The following is a 17,837-nucleotide window of genomic DNA, read 5'->3' on the forward strand; positions in this document are numbered from 1 at the left end:
GAGTGACAGGAAACAGAGGGGAAGTGAAGGATTGATTTCCAGGCTGGAGGGAAGTTTTACAGTGGGGTTATTCAGGGACTGGTTTTGGGACCTCTGCCTTTCTTGAGCGACATTAATAACCTAGATTTGGGGTTTGTAGGGCATAATTTAAATTGCGGATGGTGCAAAAATTGGGGATTCTGAGGGTGCAGAAAGTATTGCTTCGAGGATGAGGAACTTCTGTTTTGCTGGGAGAAGCTGGGGCTGTTCCCCTGGAGAAGAGACGGTCGAGAGGAGGTTTGATCGAGACGTTCAAAATTATCAAGGGCTTAGACAGAGTAGATGGAGTGGAACTGGTCTCTACGGTGAAACAGGAGGACACAGATTGAAGTCACGGCAAAAGAACCAAAATAAACTGTCACAACATTGCAGAATGAGATTAAAATGAATGTTTTTTTCTTTGCTCAAACTGTCGTCTATTTTGTAAACCATTTCTGGGTAGCAGAAAGAAAAAAGTAGGGAACTGGGTAGTCTTTGCAATTGGTACAATTAGTATTCAGAGTGCCGTGACCCAGGAGGTGCTGAAAAAGCAACCGGCTAGACTTGACCAATAGAATTATTGTTGTTGCTTGGGAAACGGGGTCACAGCAGAATTCAGGACTGCGGGGGAAACAGATACTTTCAGGTTTTCAGTCTTTGAGAGACTGTTTTTTTAAAAATTATTTTATGGGACATGGACGTCACTGGCTGGGCCAGCCCCAGATTGCCCATCCCCAGATGCTCTTGGAGGGCAGTTGAAAGTCAACCACATTGCTTTGGGTCTGGCGCCACATGTCAGCCAGACCGGGTAAGGACGGCAGATTTCCTTCCTTAAAAGAACCAGATGGGTTTTTCCGACAATGGTTTCACGGTTATCAGCAGATTCTTAATTCCAGATTTTTTTTTAAAAATTGAATTCAAATTCCACCATCTGCCGTGGCGGGATTTGAACTCAGGTCCCCAGAACATTAGCTGGGTTTCTGGATTAATAGTCTGGCGATAATACCACTAGGCCATCACCTCCCCGCTTACTGTTAATTAACCAAAGTACGAGATTGTTTTTTGTAGTGTTTTATTAGCTTTCTTTTGCTTTGATAAATACTTTTACTTTGTTGCTTAAGGTAAGACAGATCTGGGCTTTCATCGTTTCCACAAACATTTCTCGCTAAAATCCAAAAACCAATACGCCACGGGAAACCAGTGTCTCAGGCTGGAGCACTCTCACACATAAAATCAACGGGATTTTGTATCACGACACGTGAAGAAGCATAACAAGTGGATAGGTTCTGGATTGCACTGCCTGAGTGACTGGTGAAGGTAGAGTCACCATGCCTTACATAAGGGAACTGGATAATTATCTGGAGAAAAAAGATTGTGCTGGGCTAGGCCAGGAAAGTGGGACCAGCTGGATTTTTCCCACAGAGTGCCAGCATGGAGAGGATGGGCTGAAAGGCACCTTCGTTCTATGTGATTCAATGACTGAATTCCAAAGACTTTTTTTTTATTCATTCCTGGGACATGGGCGTCGCTGACTGGCCAACATTTGTTGTCCAGCAATAGTTGCCCTTGGAGGACAGTTGAGCGTCAACCAAATTCCTGTGGGTCTGGAGTCACATGTAGGCCAGGCCAGGTAAGGATGGCAGATTTTCTTCGCTAAAGGACATTAGTGGAGCATCACGGTGGCACAGTGGTTAGCGCTACTGCCTCACAGTGCCAGGGACCCAGGTTCGAATCCCTGTCTGTCTGTGCGGAGTCTGCACGTTCTCCCCCGTGTCTGCGTGGGTTTCCTCCGGATGCTCCGGTTTCCTCCCACAGTCCGAAAGAGGTGCTGATTAGGTGCATTGGCCATGCTAAATTCTCCCTCAGTGTACCTGAACGGGCGTCGGAGTGTGGCGACTAGGAGATTTTCACAGTAACTTCATTGCAGTGTTAATGTAAGCCTACTTGTGACATGAATAAATAAACTTTAACTTTAGTGAACCAGATGGGTTTTTCCGACGATCGAAAATGGTTTCATGGTCGACAGTCTGAGGATTCAGGGTAGACCATTTAGGACGGGGATGAGGAGACATTTCTTCACCCAAAGAGTGGTGAGCCTGTGGAATTTATTACCACAGGAAGAAGTTGATGCCAAAACATTGAGTGTATTCAAGAGGCGGCTGGATAAAGCACTTGGGGTGAATGGGATCAAAGATTATGGGGAGAAAGCAGGATTAAGTTATTGAGTTGGACGATCAGCCATGATCGTGATGAATGGCGGAGCAGGCTCGAAGGGCCGAATGGCCTCCTCCTGCTCCTATTGTCTATGTTTATGGTCATCAGTAGACTTTTAATTCCAGATGTTTTTTATTGATTTTCTTTTTGATTTGATTTATTATTGTCACATGTATTAGTATACAGTGAAAAGTATTGTTTCTTGTGCGCTATACAGGCAAAACATACCGTTCATAGAGAAGGAAAGGAGAGAGTGCAGAATGTAGTGTTACAGTCATAGCTAGGATGTAGAGAAAGATCAACTTAATGCAAGGTAAGTCCATTCAAAAGTCTGACAGCAGCAGAGAAGAAGCTGTTCTTGGGACATCAGAGGGACGTTTTTTACACAGAGGGTGGTGGGGGCCTGGAATGCGCTGCCAAGTAGGGTGGTGGAGGCAGGCACGCTCACATCGTTTAAGACTTACCTGGATAGTCACATGAGCAGCCTGGGAATGGAGGGATACAAACGATTGGTCTAGTTGGACCAAGGAGCGGCACAGGCTTGGAGGGCCGAAGGGCCTGTTTCCTGTGCTGTACTGTTCTTTGTTCTTTGTTCTTTGAGTTAGTTGGTATGTGACTTCAGACTTTTGTATCTTTTTCCCAAAGGAAGAAGGTGGAAGAGAGAATGTCCGGGGTGTGTGGGGTCCTTAATTATGCTGGCTGCTTTGTCGAGGCAGCGGGAAGTGTAGACAGAGTCAATGGATGGGAGGCTGGTTTGCGTGATGGATACATTTACAACCTTTTGTAGTTCCTTGCAGTCTTGGGCAGAGCAGGAGCCATACCAAACTGTGATACAACCAGAAAGAATGCTTTTTATGGTTCATCTGTAAAAGTTGGTGAGAGTCGTAGCTGACATGCCAAATTTCCTTAGTCTTCTGAGAAAGTAGAGGCGTTGGTGGGCTTTCTTAACTATAGTGTCAGCATGGGGGGTACCAGGACAGGTTGTTGAATTCAAATTCCACCATCTGCCATGGCGGGATTCAAACCCAGGTCCCCAGAACACGAGTTGAGATTAATAGTCGAGTGATAATACCACTGGGCCACCGCCTCTCCTGTTTGAGTGTAGGAATAAGGCCGACACTCCTTGTGCAGTACTGAGGTTTTAGTGCACTCTCTGAGGTGCAGCCTATGGACTGAGGCAGTAAATTAATCTGCCTGATCTCCCGTGTGGATGGAAGAGACCCGCAGTCGAGCCTGATTTTACTTTGCACTGATTTCACTCTCCACCCAGTCTTGTGCCACGTTGAAGTCTGTGACCGGGGTGCAAACTGAGCAGCCAATTCAATCCCGATGTCCCCCTGACCCGGGCCAATTATCTTAAATGGACCCCCACGGTTTTGTGACTGAAACTCTGGGGAAGGTTTGTTGCTTTAAGGGAATTAAAACCTGAAGCCTTCCTGCCGCGGTGTTTGAGAAATATCCACGGTCAAGGACAGTGAGTCTGTGAAGCAGTAAAGGGATTTGAGATAAATTATTGCCTGTTGCATTAATGGATGTCAACAATGAGAACACATTGTGTCTTTATTCTGAGAATGAGCATCAATCGAACAAAATAAAGCTGGGCAGGCACAGGTTCCGATTGTCACCATCTTTTGTAATCAAATCACGTAACAAGTTAAATATCAGTTGATTTGTTTGCTGCTGTCTGCTTCAACCCTGTTTCTGTGCTCAAGACGGTCGATTTGACTTTTATTGCGGCCTCAGAGCATTGGCCGATAATAAATTAACTATGTCCCTACTGTAAAAATCCAAATAATATTTATTAACATTTCAGAACGACCAATCGTTATATTTGAAAAGCTTAATTAGCTCGTGTTTACACTGCTCCACACGCAAAATCCAGAGTCAGGGCCCAATCTGACACAGTCAGGGGAAAGGTCCCATGAGAGATGAGCCTTACAGGAATAGACAGGTTCGTTACATAATAGACATTTCTCTGGGCGACACGGTGGCACAATGGGTTAGCACTGCTGCCTCACAGCGCCAGGGACCAGGGTTCGATTCCCGGCTTGGGTCACTGTCTGTGTGGTGTTTGCACGTTCTCCCCGTGTCTGCGTGGGTTTCCTCCGGGTGCTCCAGTTTCCTCCCACAGTCCGAAAGACATGCATTGGCCATGCTAAATTCTCCCTCAGTGTAACCCAAACAGGCGCCAGAGTGTGGCGACTAAGGGATTTTCACAGTAACTTCATTGCAGTATTAATGTAAGCCTACTTGTGACACTAATAAAATAAAACTTAAAAACTTGGTTGGAGAGTCTAGAACTAGGGGCACAATTTCAAAATAGCCCATGACCCACAAATTCAGTCGTGGGACATGGGCGTCACTGGCTGGCCAGCATTTATTGCCCATTCCTAGTTGTCCGAGGGCAGTTCAGAGTCAACCACATTGCCGTGGCTCTGGAGCCACATGTAGGCCAGACAGGTTAAGGACGCCAGATTTCCTTCCCTAAAGGACATTAGTGACCCAGGTGGGTTTTTCTGACAATCGACAATGGTTTCATGGTCATCAGTAGATTCTTAATTCCAGATATTTTTTATTGACTTCAAATTCCACCATCTGCCGTGGCGGGATTCAAACCTGGGTCCCCCAGAACATTAGCTGAGTTTCTGGATTAATAGTCTAGCAGTAATACCACTAGGCCATCATCTCCCCTGTGGGGACCGAGGACCTCAGACCGACATGAAGAGAAATTTCATTCCACGGAGGGTTGTGAATGTTTGTAATTCTCTGCCCCAGAGGCTGTGGAAGCTCCGTCACTGAGTGTGTTTAAAGCAGAGACTGAGAGATTGCTGATTCACAATAATGTGAAGGGTTATAGTGTGAGTAAAAGGCATTGAAGTGTCCAATTAGCCTTGCTCATATTGAATGGTGGAGTAGGCACGATGGGCTGAATGGCCTCTCCTGTTCCGATGTTTCTATGAATCTTTGCATTGCCACAACATTAGATGATCGATGCTGCCCAAGTTTAGACTGGGGCAAAGTGTCGGGTAAAGGGGGTTCTGTCTCTTCTGACATACTCCCACTTTTGGAAGGGAAGGTGGCGATGTTAATCATAAGGGTCATGTAATGATTGACCAATGCACTGTCATCCGTTTTGTGCTCCCGTTGAAGTGGAACTTTAACCTGATATTATCACCATGGTTATCTCATAATGCGGAATCTCTTCCACATGATTTACATCATCGGCCAATCAGTCAGCTCTCGGAGTTCCCTATTCCTGGTGACTCCATGATGTATCCTCCACCCAAACTCCCAGGAACACGCACACATCATCGTCTTGAGTGAGGTTCTAGCCTCTTGCCAATTTCATTTATTTATTTACTTATAATCTGATGAAATCTTTATCCCTGCTTCCTTTTCCAGATTTCCTCTTCAAGAGCTATACAGCAATAAGTCCCACTCTCCAACGCCTGTCCTTGCCAATATTCATTAGATCCTGTCCCTAATGCAAGCTATTCATAACCTCTGTCATCATCTAGAAACTCCTCCAGTCTTTAGGGTCTCTGCTTCTTTCTCCAGTCCAATCTACCAGATGGTATCCTCCATTGGTTCTTTTGTGACCTCCCAACCCCATTCCATCATTGGTAGAAGGGTCTTATGCCACTTTTATCTGACGCTATAGAGTATGCTCTCCAAGCTCCTCCACCATGCTGTCTCTCTACCTGCCTTCCCTAAGCTAACTCTTCAGCAAGCCTTTGGATCAAAGTCTTGGAATCCTGCAGAGAGTAACCCACCTCCTGACTCCCTAATGCCAAAAATGTGGAATGCCCATTCCTTCAAGAAGAGAGGCCAGTTTAAATGAATTTGTCAACCGAAAGTTCCAAAAGAGTCAAATAAAAGAGAAACGAAATGAAAATCGCAGCATTCGACAAGATGGAAGAGACAATGAAGTGCCACTCTTGGGAGAAATTACAGGATCGAATGGGAACTATTGGAAAGCAGACATTATGGTTAACAGACCTAAAACAAAGATTAGATTAGACACTGGAGCAGGAGCCTATAGACTGCACCCAGTAACGTGGTGGCACCTTTGTTGTTCCTTAGCTCTAACCAAATAGATTCTGTCCTTGACCCCTTTGGGACATCCTCTCTCTCCTGTACCACAATGCTCTCCTTAATCAATACTTCCACCCCCTCCTTTCCTTCCTTCCCTATCTTTCCTGGACACCTTGGGCAGAATTTTCCCGTCCCGCCCGTTCCGGGAATTGTAGTGGGCAGCACACAGGCCATGGAAAGGTTCATTGACCTCGGGCAGGAATTTCCAGTCTTGGGACGAGCGCGGCCGGAAAATCCCACCCCTTGTATCCAGAATTGGTTAATATCCAGTCCTGCCCTTCTTTTGACCCAGGTCTGTGTTATAGCCACAACATCACAGAGCAATGTGTGTCGGTAACTCACCTATCCTATTTATCCCGCTCTGGGCAATCACATACTCGCAGAGTAACTCTAATTTAGACTTTATCACTTTTCTCCTTCCTCTGAAACAGCACAATAACTCACTGTTTCCTACTCCGCTGCTGTCTGTCTCTCCCAGCAATCTGTCCAGCTTGATGTTCCTCACTCGCATTCCCTCCTGGGTCCCACTGCCCTGTCGTGTTAGCTTAAAACCTCCTCAATAACACCAGCAAATCGTTCACAAGGAGATTTGCCCTGTTCCTGGTTAGACACACCCATTGAACCTGTGACAAATCAAATCTCATCCAGAGCTGCTCCCATTTTCCCAGGAATCACAGAATCATTGAATCAAAGAATCCCTACAGTGCAGAAGGAGGCCATTCGGCCAATCGAGTCTGCACCAACCACAATCCCACCCAGCCCTATTCCCAAACCCCACATATTTACCCTGCTAATCTCCCTGAGACTCGGGTCAATTTACAATGGCCAATCAACCTAGCCCGCACATCTTTGGATTGTGGGAGGAAACCGGAGCACCCAGAGGAAAACGAAGCAGACACGAAGAGAATGTGCAAACTCCACACAGACAGTCACCTAAGGCTGGAATTGAACCAGGAACCCTGGCGCTGTGAGGCAGCACTGTGCCACCATGCTGCCCTAATCTAAAGTTCTCCGCCCTGCACTATTTTACACCATGCATTATATTCAGTGCTCACTCGCACTGGGATTAATCCAGAGGTCACTACATAGAAACATACAAGATACGAGAGGAGGAGGCCATTCGGCCCTTCAATCCTGCTCCACCATTCACCACGATCATGGCTGATCGTAACTCAATAGCCTAATCCTGCTTTCTCCCCATAACCTTCTATGATTTCTATGATTCTATGAACCTTTGATCCCATTCGCCCAAGTGCTATATTCAGCCGCCTCTTGAATACATTCAGTGTTTTGGCATCAACTACTTCCTATGGTAATGAATTCCACAGGCTCACCACTCTTTGGGTGAAGAAATGTCTCCTCCTCTCCGTCCTAAATGGTCTACCCTGAATCCTCAGACTGTGACCCCTGGTTCTGGGACTCCCCCCACCATCAGGAACATCCTCCCTGCATCTACCCTGTCTAGTCCTGTTAGAATTTTATAAGTCTCTATGAGATCCCCACTCATTCGTCTGAACTCCAGCGAAAACAATCCTAACCTAGTCAATCTCTCCTCATACATCAGTCCCGCCATCCCTGGAATCAGCCTGGTAAACCTTCACTGCACTCCCTCGAGAGCAAGAACATCCTTACTTTGGAAGTTCTGCTGGCTAATTTCCTACCTAGCTCCCGACATCCTGACTGCAGGACCACATCCCTATGTTGTTGGCACCAAGGTGGAGCATGACTGCTGGCTGTTAACGCTCCCCAACCGCCACTCATAGTGCTCCGCTAAGGCACGGTGGCACAGTGGTTAGCACCTCTGCCTCACAGCACTAGAGACCCGGGTTCAACTCCATCTTTGGGTGACTGTCTGTGTGGAGTCTGCACTTTTTCCCCATGTCTGCGTGGGTTTCCTCCAGGTGCTCCAGTTTCCTCCCACAGTCCAAAGATGTGCAGGTTAGGTGGATTGGCCATGCTAAACTGCCCTTTGGTGTCCCAAGATGTGTAGGTTAGGGGGATTAGCAGGGTAAATGCATGGAGTTATGGGAATAGGGCCTGGGTAAGATGCTGTCAGAGAGTTGGTGCAGACTCGATGGCCTGAATGGCCTCCTCCTGCACTGTAGGGATTCTAGTCTATGACCCTGCTCCAGGGAGAATCTGAGTAATCGAAGTGAGAAGGCAGTTGACAGAGACACTAATCCATAGAGCGGTGATCCCGGGACTAGACCAGTCACCCTTGTGGTCATAAATTCAAATCCCACTTTAGCAGGTTGTAAAATTGAAATCAAAAGCCATTGTTATAAATCTCGCTCGACGCAATCTTGGGATTGGTAACTCTTATCACCCTCTGATCATTCCAACATAAGCAATGAATGAAGCCTTGCAGGTGTCACGCTTCCCATGAAGGGAAGATGATTCTGATGAATCAGCAACAACACACACGACTGCATGAAATATAATAGATTAAAGAGTCGTTGCCAATGGGAGGGCCTGTGTGAAATCAAGCAGATGTAGCACTGGGCTTGGAGTTGGATCTTGACCTTGACATTCCCAACTTTCCACTCTTCCTGTCACTGAGTATTTCTGCAGTTCGCTGCGCTGATGTTTGACTGCACCGTGTTATCAAGCCATCTCGTATTTTCTAACAGGTGCTCATTTAGTTAATTACAGTTTACAAGTCATACGTACAATTAAAACCGTACCTAGATTCCACAGCACAGAGAGTGAAGGCTTGCAATACAAGTGTCTGGGCCCTGGAGTGTTTATAACAACTCATCGCCTCAGTGTCCCAAACCCGTGGCCTGATCCATCTCACTGGGACAGGAGTAGGCAATCCGGAACATTCAACAGGTGGAGATCTGTAACTAAAGTCCACGACCCTGTGATCACCAACATTTCATATCAGACTCTCCACAAAGATTGGACAGTCAGCTTTGAGAGATAATAACGACATCCTAATGTAATTCAATGTTTTCAATTGGCGTAAATTAGTTTGAAATCAAATGAAATCAAAATGGTTTCATAGTTTGATTAGCCTGTCACTGGAATCTGCAGTTGCAATTAATTACTTTCACAGGATTATTTTTCCTGGTTCAATAAGACTCCTTCTCTCCACCCTTAATGAAGCAGTGAATATGCAATGTCCAAAATATCCAAAGATGCGTAGGTTAGGTGGATTGGCCATGCTAAATTTCCCCTTTAATATCCAGGGATGTACAGGTTAGGTAGATTGGCCATGGTGGTTGCGTGAAGTTACGGGATGGGGCGGGGTGCGGTGGGCCTGGGTGGGGTCCTCTTTCGGGGGCTCGGGGCAGGCTCGATGGGCTGAGTGGCCTCTTTCTGCACTGTGGGGCTTCTACGGTTCTATGGACTGGGGAATCTGACAGAGTTGTGTGTGATATTAAATGGACAGTGAGGGATATTCTGGGGAGGGAAAAGGAGAATACAAATAAGGAGCTTATACATATATGACATTTCAACGCATCCGAAGCATCTCGCATCCAACGAGCACATTTCTCAATAAAAAGCAATATCCTCCTTGGTCCCTGCGGTTTAGAAAGGTGACAAAATCTGTAGACATTGTCTAACAACCAGTGTGCAGCTAAGTTATTTTTGATTAGAGGAAGAATGTTGAAGTCAGGATACTGGGATTGGTGGAGGGTGGTCAGGGGGGGAGGAGGGGGGGATGGGGGACTCCCTTCCTCTTCCCTGAAACATTGCCACAGGATCTTTTACAACCACCCAAGAGCGCAGACTCAACTGAACATTTCCCCTGAAAACCGGCACATGCAACAGTGCAGCATTCCCTGGGGTGGAGTGGAGAGTCAGCCTGGGTTACGCCTTCACTAAATGATTTTCTGTGCTGATTCAATCATGTCCTCACAGTGATGGGACAAAACTTAATGCCCCCCACCGCCCCCCCTCCCCTCGCTGCTCCCCTCCCCACCCCCCCTCCAGGCAGGTCTGGGGAATTAGAGGGCATTAAATCGGTCCAAAGGTTGGTGTGGAGGATATCTGGGGTGGGAGGGCATTCCTGACCCTTCCCAACCCACCGCCGACTTTTCTCTTAAGTGTGGATGGCCTTAAATTCAGACATCCACCCCCTCACTGTCCACCCCCGACAACCCCCCACCACCCAGCTCATTTTCTCTTCCTCTACACATCACTCAATAACAATTTGCAATTCTTTAGATAGAGTCTCTCGAACTACAAAGAGTCGTACAAAGGAATGTAACCCGGTGCGTCACGCAAACTGCCTCCCATCCATTAACTCTGTCTACACTTCCCGCTGCCTCGGAAAAGCAGCTAGCATAATTAAGGACCCCACACACTCCGGACATTCTCTCTTCCACCTTCTTCCGTCGGGAAAGAGATACAAAAATCTGAGGTCACGTACCAACCAACTCAAGAACAGCTTCTTCCCTGCTGCTGTCAGACTTTTGAATGGACTTACCTTGCATTAAGTTGATCTTTCTCTACACCCTAGCTATGACTGTAACACTACATTCTGCACTCTCTCCTTTCCTTCTCTATGAACAGTATACTTTGGCTGTATAGCGCACAAGAAACAATACTTTTCACAGCATATTAATACATGTGACCATAAAAAATCAAATTTAAAAAACCTCCTTACACACTTCACAGAAGCGTGAATCAGACTAAATTTGACACCGAGCCAGATTAAAGAGATATTACAACATGTGACCAGAGCATCTTAAAGGAGGAGAGAGGGAGTAGAGAGGTGAGGAAGTGTGGGAAGGAAGTTCAGGCCGAAAGCAAAACCACAAATAGTGGACCAATTAAAATCGAGAATGCGCAAGAGGGCGCAATTGGTGGAATGCGGATATCGCTGAAGGCTCCAGAGTCACAGAGACACAGAGGTTTACAGCATGGAAACAGGCCCTTCGGCCCTTCGGCCCAACCGCCTTTTTTTTTTTAAAACACGACTCCCTATTGCCCGCATTTGGCCCATATCCCTCTATACCCATCTTACCCATGTGACTATCTCAATGTTTTTTAAAAGATAAAATTGTACCCGCCTCTACTACTACCTCTAGCAGCTTGTTCCAGACACTCACCGTCCTCTGTGTGAAAGAATTGCTCCTCTGGACACTTTTGTATCTCTCCCCTCTCACCTTAAACCTATGCCCTCTAGTTTTAGACTCCCCTACCTTTGGGAAAAGCTATTGACTATCTACCTTGTCTGTGCCCCTCATTATTTTATAGACCTCTATAAGGCCTCCTACGCTCCAGAGAAAAAAGTCCCAGTCTATTCAGCCTCTCCTTATAACTCAATCCATCAAGTCCCGCTAGCATCCCAGTAAATCTTTTCTGCATTCTTTCTAGTTTAATAGTATCCTTTCTATAATAGGGTGACCAGAATTGCACACAGTATTCCAAGTGTGGCCTTACCAATGTCTTGTACAGCTTCAACAAGACGTCCCAACTCCTGTATTCAGTGTTCTGACCGATGAAACCAAGCATGCCGAATGCCTTCTTCACCACTCTGTCCACTTTCAAGGAGCTATGAACATGTACCCCTAGATCTCTTTGTTCTGTAACTCTCCCCAACGCCCTACCATTAACTGAGTAAGTCCTGCCCTGGTTCAATCTACCAAAATGCATCACCTCGCATTTGTCTAAATTAAACTCCATCTGCCATTCATCAGCCCACTGGCCCAATTGATCAAGATCCTGTTGCAATTGGAGATAACTTTCTTCACTGTCCACTATGCCACCAATCTTGGTGTCATCTGCAAACCTACTAACCATGCCCCCTATATAGAGGTTCCAGAGATACAGAAAAGTGGGGGGGTTTGGACACAAGGAGGAGAATTTTAAGAGTGACACAGGACTGAACCAAGATGCATGGGGGTGATTGGTGACCCAAGGACTTGGTGTGAGTTAGGATACAGGCAGCGGAGCTTTGAATGTGCTCAGGTTTACATGGGGAGGAGGCTGATCGAGTGTACACTCCAACTGACAAGTCTGGGGGTCACAAGAACATGGATGAGGGTTTCAGCAGTGTTCAGGGTAGCACGATAGCACAGTGGTTAGCGCTGCTGCCTCACAGCACCAGGGACCCGGGTTCGATAGCCAGCTTGGGTCACTGTCTGTGTGGAGTTTGCACGTTCTCCCCGTGTCTGCGTCGGTTTCCTCCGGATGCTCCGGTTTCCTCCCACAGTCCAAACATGTGCGGGTTAGGTGGATTGGCCGTGCTAAATTGGCCCTTAGTGTCAGGGGGATTTGTAGGGTAGACATGTGGGGTTATGGAAATAGGACCTGGGTGGGATTGTGATTGGTGCAGATACAATGGGCTGAATGGCCTCCTTCTGCACTGTTGGGATTCTATGATTCTACGATGAGCTGAGGAAGGGACAGAGCCGGGTGATGATAAGGAGCTAGAACATAGAACATAGAACATAGAACATTACAGCGCAGAACAGGCCCTTCGGCCCACGATGTTGCACCGACCAGTTAAAAAAAAAACTGTGACCCTCCAACCTAAACCAATTTCTTTTCGTCCATGAACCTATCTACGGATCTCTTAAACGCCCCCAAACTAGGCGCATTTACTACTGATGCTGGCAGGGCATTCCAATCCCTCACCACCCTCTGGGTAAAGAACCTACCCCTGACATCGGTTCTATAACTACCCCCCCTCAATTTAAAGCCATGCCCCCTCGTGCTGGATTTTTCCATCAGAGGAAAAAGGCTATCACTATCCACCCTATCTAAACCTCTAATCATCTTATATGTTTCAATAAGATCCCCTCTTAGCCGCCGCCTTTCCAGCGAAAACAATCCCAAATCCCTCAGCCTCTCCTCATAGGATCTCCCCTCCATACCAGGCAACATCCTGGTAAACCTCCTCTGCACCCTCTCCAAAGCCTCCACATCCTTCCTGTAATGTGGGGACCAGAACTGCACACAGTACTCCAAGTGCGGCCGCACCAGAGTTGTGTACAGTTGCAACATAACGCTACGACTCCTAAATTCAATCCCCCTACCAATAAACGCCAAGACACCATATGCCTTCTTAACAACCTTATCTACTTGATTCCCAACTTTCAGGGATCTATGCACACATACACCTAGATCCCTCTGCTCCTCCACACTATTCAAAGTCCTCCCGTTAGCCCTATACTCAACACATCTGTTATTCCTACCAAAGTGAATTACCTCACACTTCTCCGCATTAAACTCCATCCGCCACCTCTCGGCCCAACTTTGCAACCTGTCTAAGTCTTCCTGCAAACTACGACACCCTTCCTCACTGTCTACCACACCACCGACTTTGGTGTCATCAGCAAATTTGCTAATCCACCCAACTATACCCTCATCCAGATCATTAATAAATATTACAAACAGCAGTGGCCCCAAAACAGATCCCTGAGGTACACCACTTGTAACCGCACTCCATGATGAATATTTACTATCAACCACCACCCTCTGTTTCCTATCCGCTAGCCAATTCCTGATCCAATTTCCTAGATCACCCCCAATCCCATACATCTGCATTTTCTGCAGAAGCCTACCATGGTGAACCTTATCAAACGCCTTACTAAAATCCATATATACCACGTCCACTGCCTTGCCCCCATCCACCTCCTTGGTCACTTTCTCAAAAAACTCAATAAGGTTAGTAAGGCACGACCTACCTGCCACAAAACCATGCTGACTATCACCTATCAATTCATTACTCTCCAAATAACTATAAATCCTATCCCTTATAATTTTTTCCAACATCTTGCCGACAACAGAAGTGAGACTCACCGGTCTATAATTCCCGGGGAAGTCTCTGTTCCCCTTCTTAAACAATGGGACAACATTCGCTAACCTCCAATCTTCTGGTACTATACCAGAGGCCAACGACGACCTGAAGATCAGAGCTGGAAGAATCCTAGTGATGGGATGGAAAAGTAGTCAGCAGTTCATCTCGGATTTGATAAGACACGAAGATTGGGGACAGTCTGGTTCAGCCTCAGTTTCCAAAGAGGGAGAGGGGAGCGGGGTAACTGGAAATCATCTTGTGAAAGCAAAATACTACCAGTGCTGGAAATCTGCTGGATAAACTCAGCAGGTCTGGCAGCGTCTGAGGAGAGGGAAACTGGCCGGAATCCTCCGGCCGTTCATGCCCCGCCACTGCTGCCAGCGAGGACGGAGAATTTGGCGCTCAGCCAAAACTCCGTTCCCTGCAGCGGGACCGGAGAATCCCGCCGGAGCGAACGGCCAGAAAATTCCGGCCACAGAGTTAACGTTTCGAGTCCATTGACTCTTCCACAGAACTGAAGAGAGATGGAAAGGGAAGAGTTGGGGAAGGAGATGGAGGAGGTGGGGCAGAATGGACAGTCAGGGATAGGTGGGAGGTAAGGAGAGATTGAGCAAGATGTGACGGACACGAGACAAAGGGTGTGTAAATGGTGGCATTATCGTATCTGAAATGATCTTAACTAAGTTCAGGGGCTACATTCCCCTCATCTCCCACAGAAGGAGGTTTGTCAATTATCCCAATTCTGCTCTTCCCCCGAAGAGGAAACATTGGCTGGAATTTTACCGCCTCGCCCACCCGAAGCTTGTAAGGTCCCGTCCAAGGCCAGCAGAGAATGCCATTCTGCGAGCCTCACCCACCCCGATTCTGGGGCGGACAGGGCGGTAAAATTCCGAATATCCTCTCTGTATTCACTCCATCAAAATCTCTCAGAACTTTAAAGACATCTGTTAAATCACCCCCTCAGCCTTCTTCAATCAGGAATAGAGAAGGCCGGCAAGTTTAGCCTTTACTGGTAGGTTTATCCCGATGACTGTTTGGGACTCTAGTTGGTTAGATATTTTAGCTTCCAATGTTCACTGAATTTATTGAAGCCATTCCTTTCAGAAAAATCAGTTAAACTTCAACACTGGTCCCGTATCATCGATTCTACTGATTAGCGGGGCAGCACGGTAGCACAGTGGTTAGCACTGCTGCCTCACTGCGCCAGGGACCCCGGGTTCAATTCCAGCCTTGGGTCACTGTCTGTGTGGAGTCTGCACATTCTCCCCGTGTCTGCGTGGGTTTCCTCCGGGTGCTCCGGTTTCCGCCCACATTCCAAAAGACGTGCTGGTTAGGTGTATTGGCCGTGCTAAATTCTCTCTCAGTGTACCCGAACAGGTGCTGGAGTGTGGCGACTAGGGGATTTTCACACTAACTTCATTGCAGTGTTAATGTGACTAATAAATTAACTTTACTTTAGCCTCTGCTCACCATTCACCAGCTATGGCTTCATAACCACCTGACAAAGCTGATATTGGCAGCAATAATGTGATGAGGAAAAGTATTCTATAATTGTTTAATAACTTTATAATGTACCCAAGGCTTTTTTGGTACCTGTTGGAGTAAGCACTGTAAGAGTTTTAACAACACCAGGTTAAAGTCCAACAGGTTTATTTGGTAGCCAATGCCATTAGCTTTCGGAGCGCTGCTCCTTCGTCAGATGGAGTGGATATCTGCTCTCAAACAGGGCATACAGAGACACAAAATCAAGTTACAGAATACTGATTAGAATGCGAATCTCTACTGCCAACCAGGTCTTAAAGATACAGACAATGTGAGAGGAGGGAGCATTAAGCACAGGTTAAAGAGATGTGTATTGTCTCCAGACGGGACAGCCAGTGAGATTCTGCAAGTCCAGGAGACAAGCTGTGGGGGTTACTGATAGTGTGACATAAACCCAACATCCCGGTTGAGGCCGTCCTCATGTGTGCAGAACTTGGCCATCAGTTTCTGCTCAGCGACTCTGCGCTGTCATGTGTCGTGAAGGCCGCCTTGGAGAACGCTTACCCGAAGATCAGAGGCTGAATGCCCGTGACCATTGAAGTGCTCCCCCACAGGAAAGATTGTTAAATCTCTTATTGTGTTTACCTCAGTCCAACGCCGGCATCTCCACATCAGGAGTAAGCACTGGCCAGAGTCCAGCTTCTGAGGAGACATCCGTCTTGGAGAGAGAGGAGTGTTGCTCCTAATTCCAGCCACTAACGACACTGTCGATGGATCTGAGGTGGCCACTGACACCAGCAGTCAGAGTCAATGACCTTCCTGATTATCAAAGCTTCTGCAAAATGGCCCTTTACTATCCAAGAACTTCAAAGGTAATCTCAGCAGGTGGGAGCAGAGATCCGAATGTTCAATAGTGCCCTCACAGGCAATCTTCTCCAAAGGTATCACTCATTGAGGAGAATCCTTTGTACACAAAGACTTCAAACCCAGGATAAGTGCCGCTCCCATGCTGAGCAGCTGTGACTGTTTGCATGAAACAGAATATTCCAAAAATCTCTTCTTAATTCACTGAGAATTTAATAGAGAATACAGCGCAGAAACAGTCCATTCAGCCCAAAGCCTCTGTGCCCGTATCTCTCCTATAACTGGCTCTGCCTCATCTCCCTGTATTTTTAATTCCCTTTTCCCTCATCTCAGCTAGTTTCTTGTTGAAAACATCCTGCTACTCATTCAATCGCTTCCAACCAACGCCACACGAACCACTCTCTGCATAAAGACACCTCTCTTTATTCCCCTATTCAGCGCATTTTCATTCATTTTCATGGGATGTGGGCCAGCACTTATTGCCCATCCCTGAGGGCATTGGGCCGCTAAGAGCCAACACATTGTTGTAGCCCTGGAGTTGCATGGAAGGACAGCGGATTTCCTTCCCTAAAGGGGAATCAGTGAAGCAGAGTTTCACAACAATCAACAATGGTTTCATGGCCATCCACGGCTTAATTCCAGATTTTTATTGAATTCAAATTTCACCATCTGCCGTGGTGGGATTCGAACACCGCTCTCTGGATTACTAGCTCAGTGACAATACCACTATGTTATTGGCTCGCCACGGATTCATCAGTAACTATCTTGTATTAATGGCCTTGCGTTTTTGGCTTCTCCCACTAGGGGAAACATTCTCTCCACACCTACCAGCCCAACCCATTCCTCATTTTAAAGACCTCAATCGGGTCACCACTGAGGGTGGGATTTTTCAGTCCTGCTGAATGTGACACCCGCAACTTAAAATTCTGGCCCATGTTCCACATGAACCTCTTCATCTCAGCCCATCAACATGCCTTTCAATTCTTTCTCCCTCGGGTGTTTTCCTAACTTCTCTTCAAGTACATCAACACCATTCACCTCAACCATTCACCGTGGCAACCAGTTCCACATTTAAAAAAATTTACTCATGGGATGTGGGTATCGGTGGACTAGGCCAGCATTTATTGCCCATCCCTAATTGCCCCATGAGAAGGTGGTTGTGAGCTGCCTTCTTGAATCGCTGCAGTCCATGTGGGGTAGGTACAGCCACAGTGCTGTTAGGGAGGGAGTTCTAGGAATTTGATCCAGCGACAGTGAAGGAACGGCCAATATTTTTCCAAGTCAGGATGGTGAGTGACCTGGAGGAGAACCTCCAGATGGTGGAGGTTCTACTGCCTGTATCCTTCTAGGTGGTAGTGGACATAGGTTTGGAAGGTGCTGCTTAAGGAGCCTTGGTGAGCTCCCACAG

This window comes from Mustelus asterias, chromosome 9 (genome assembly GCF_964213995.1).
Source record: "Mustelus asterias chromosome 9, sMusAst1.hap1.1, whole genome shotgun sequence".
Classification (NCBI taxonomy): domain Eukaryota; kingdom Metazoa; phylum Chordata; class Chondrichthyes; order Carcharhiniformes; family Triakidae; genus Mustelus; species Mustelus asterias.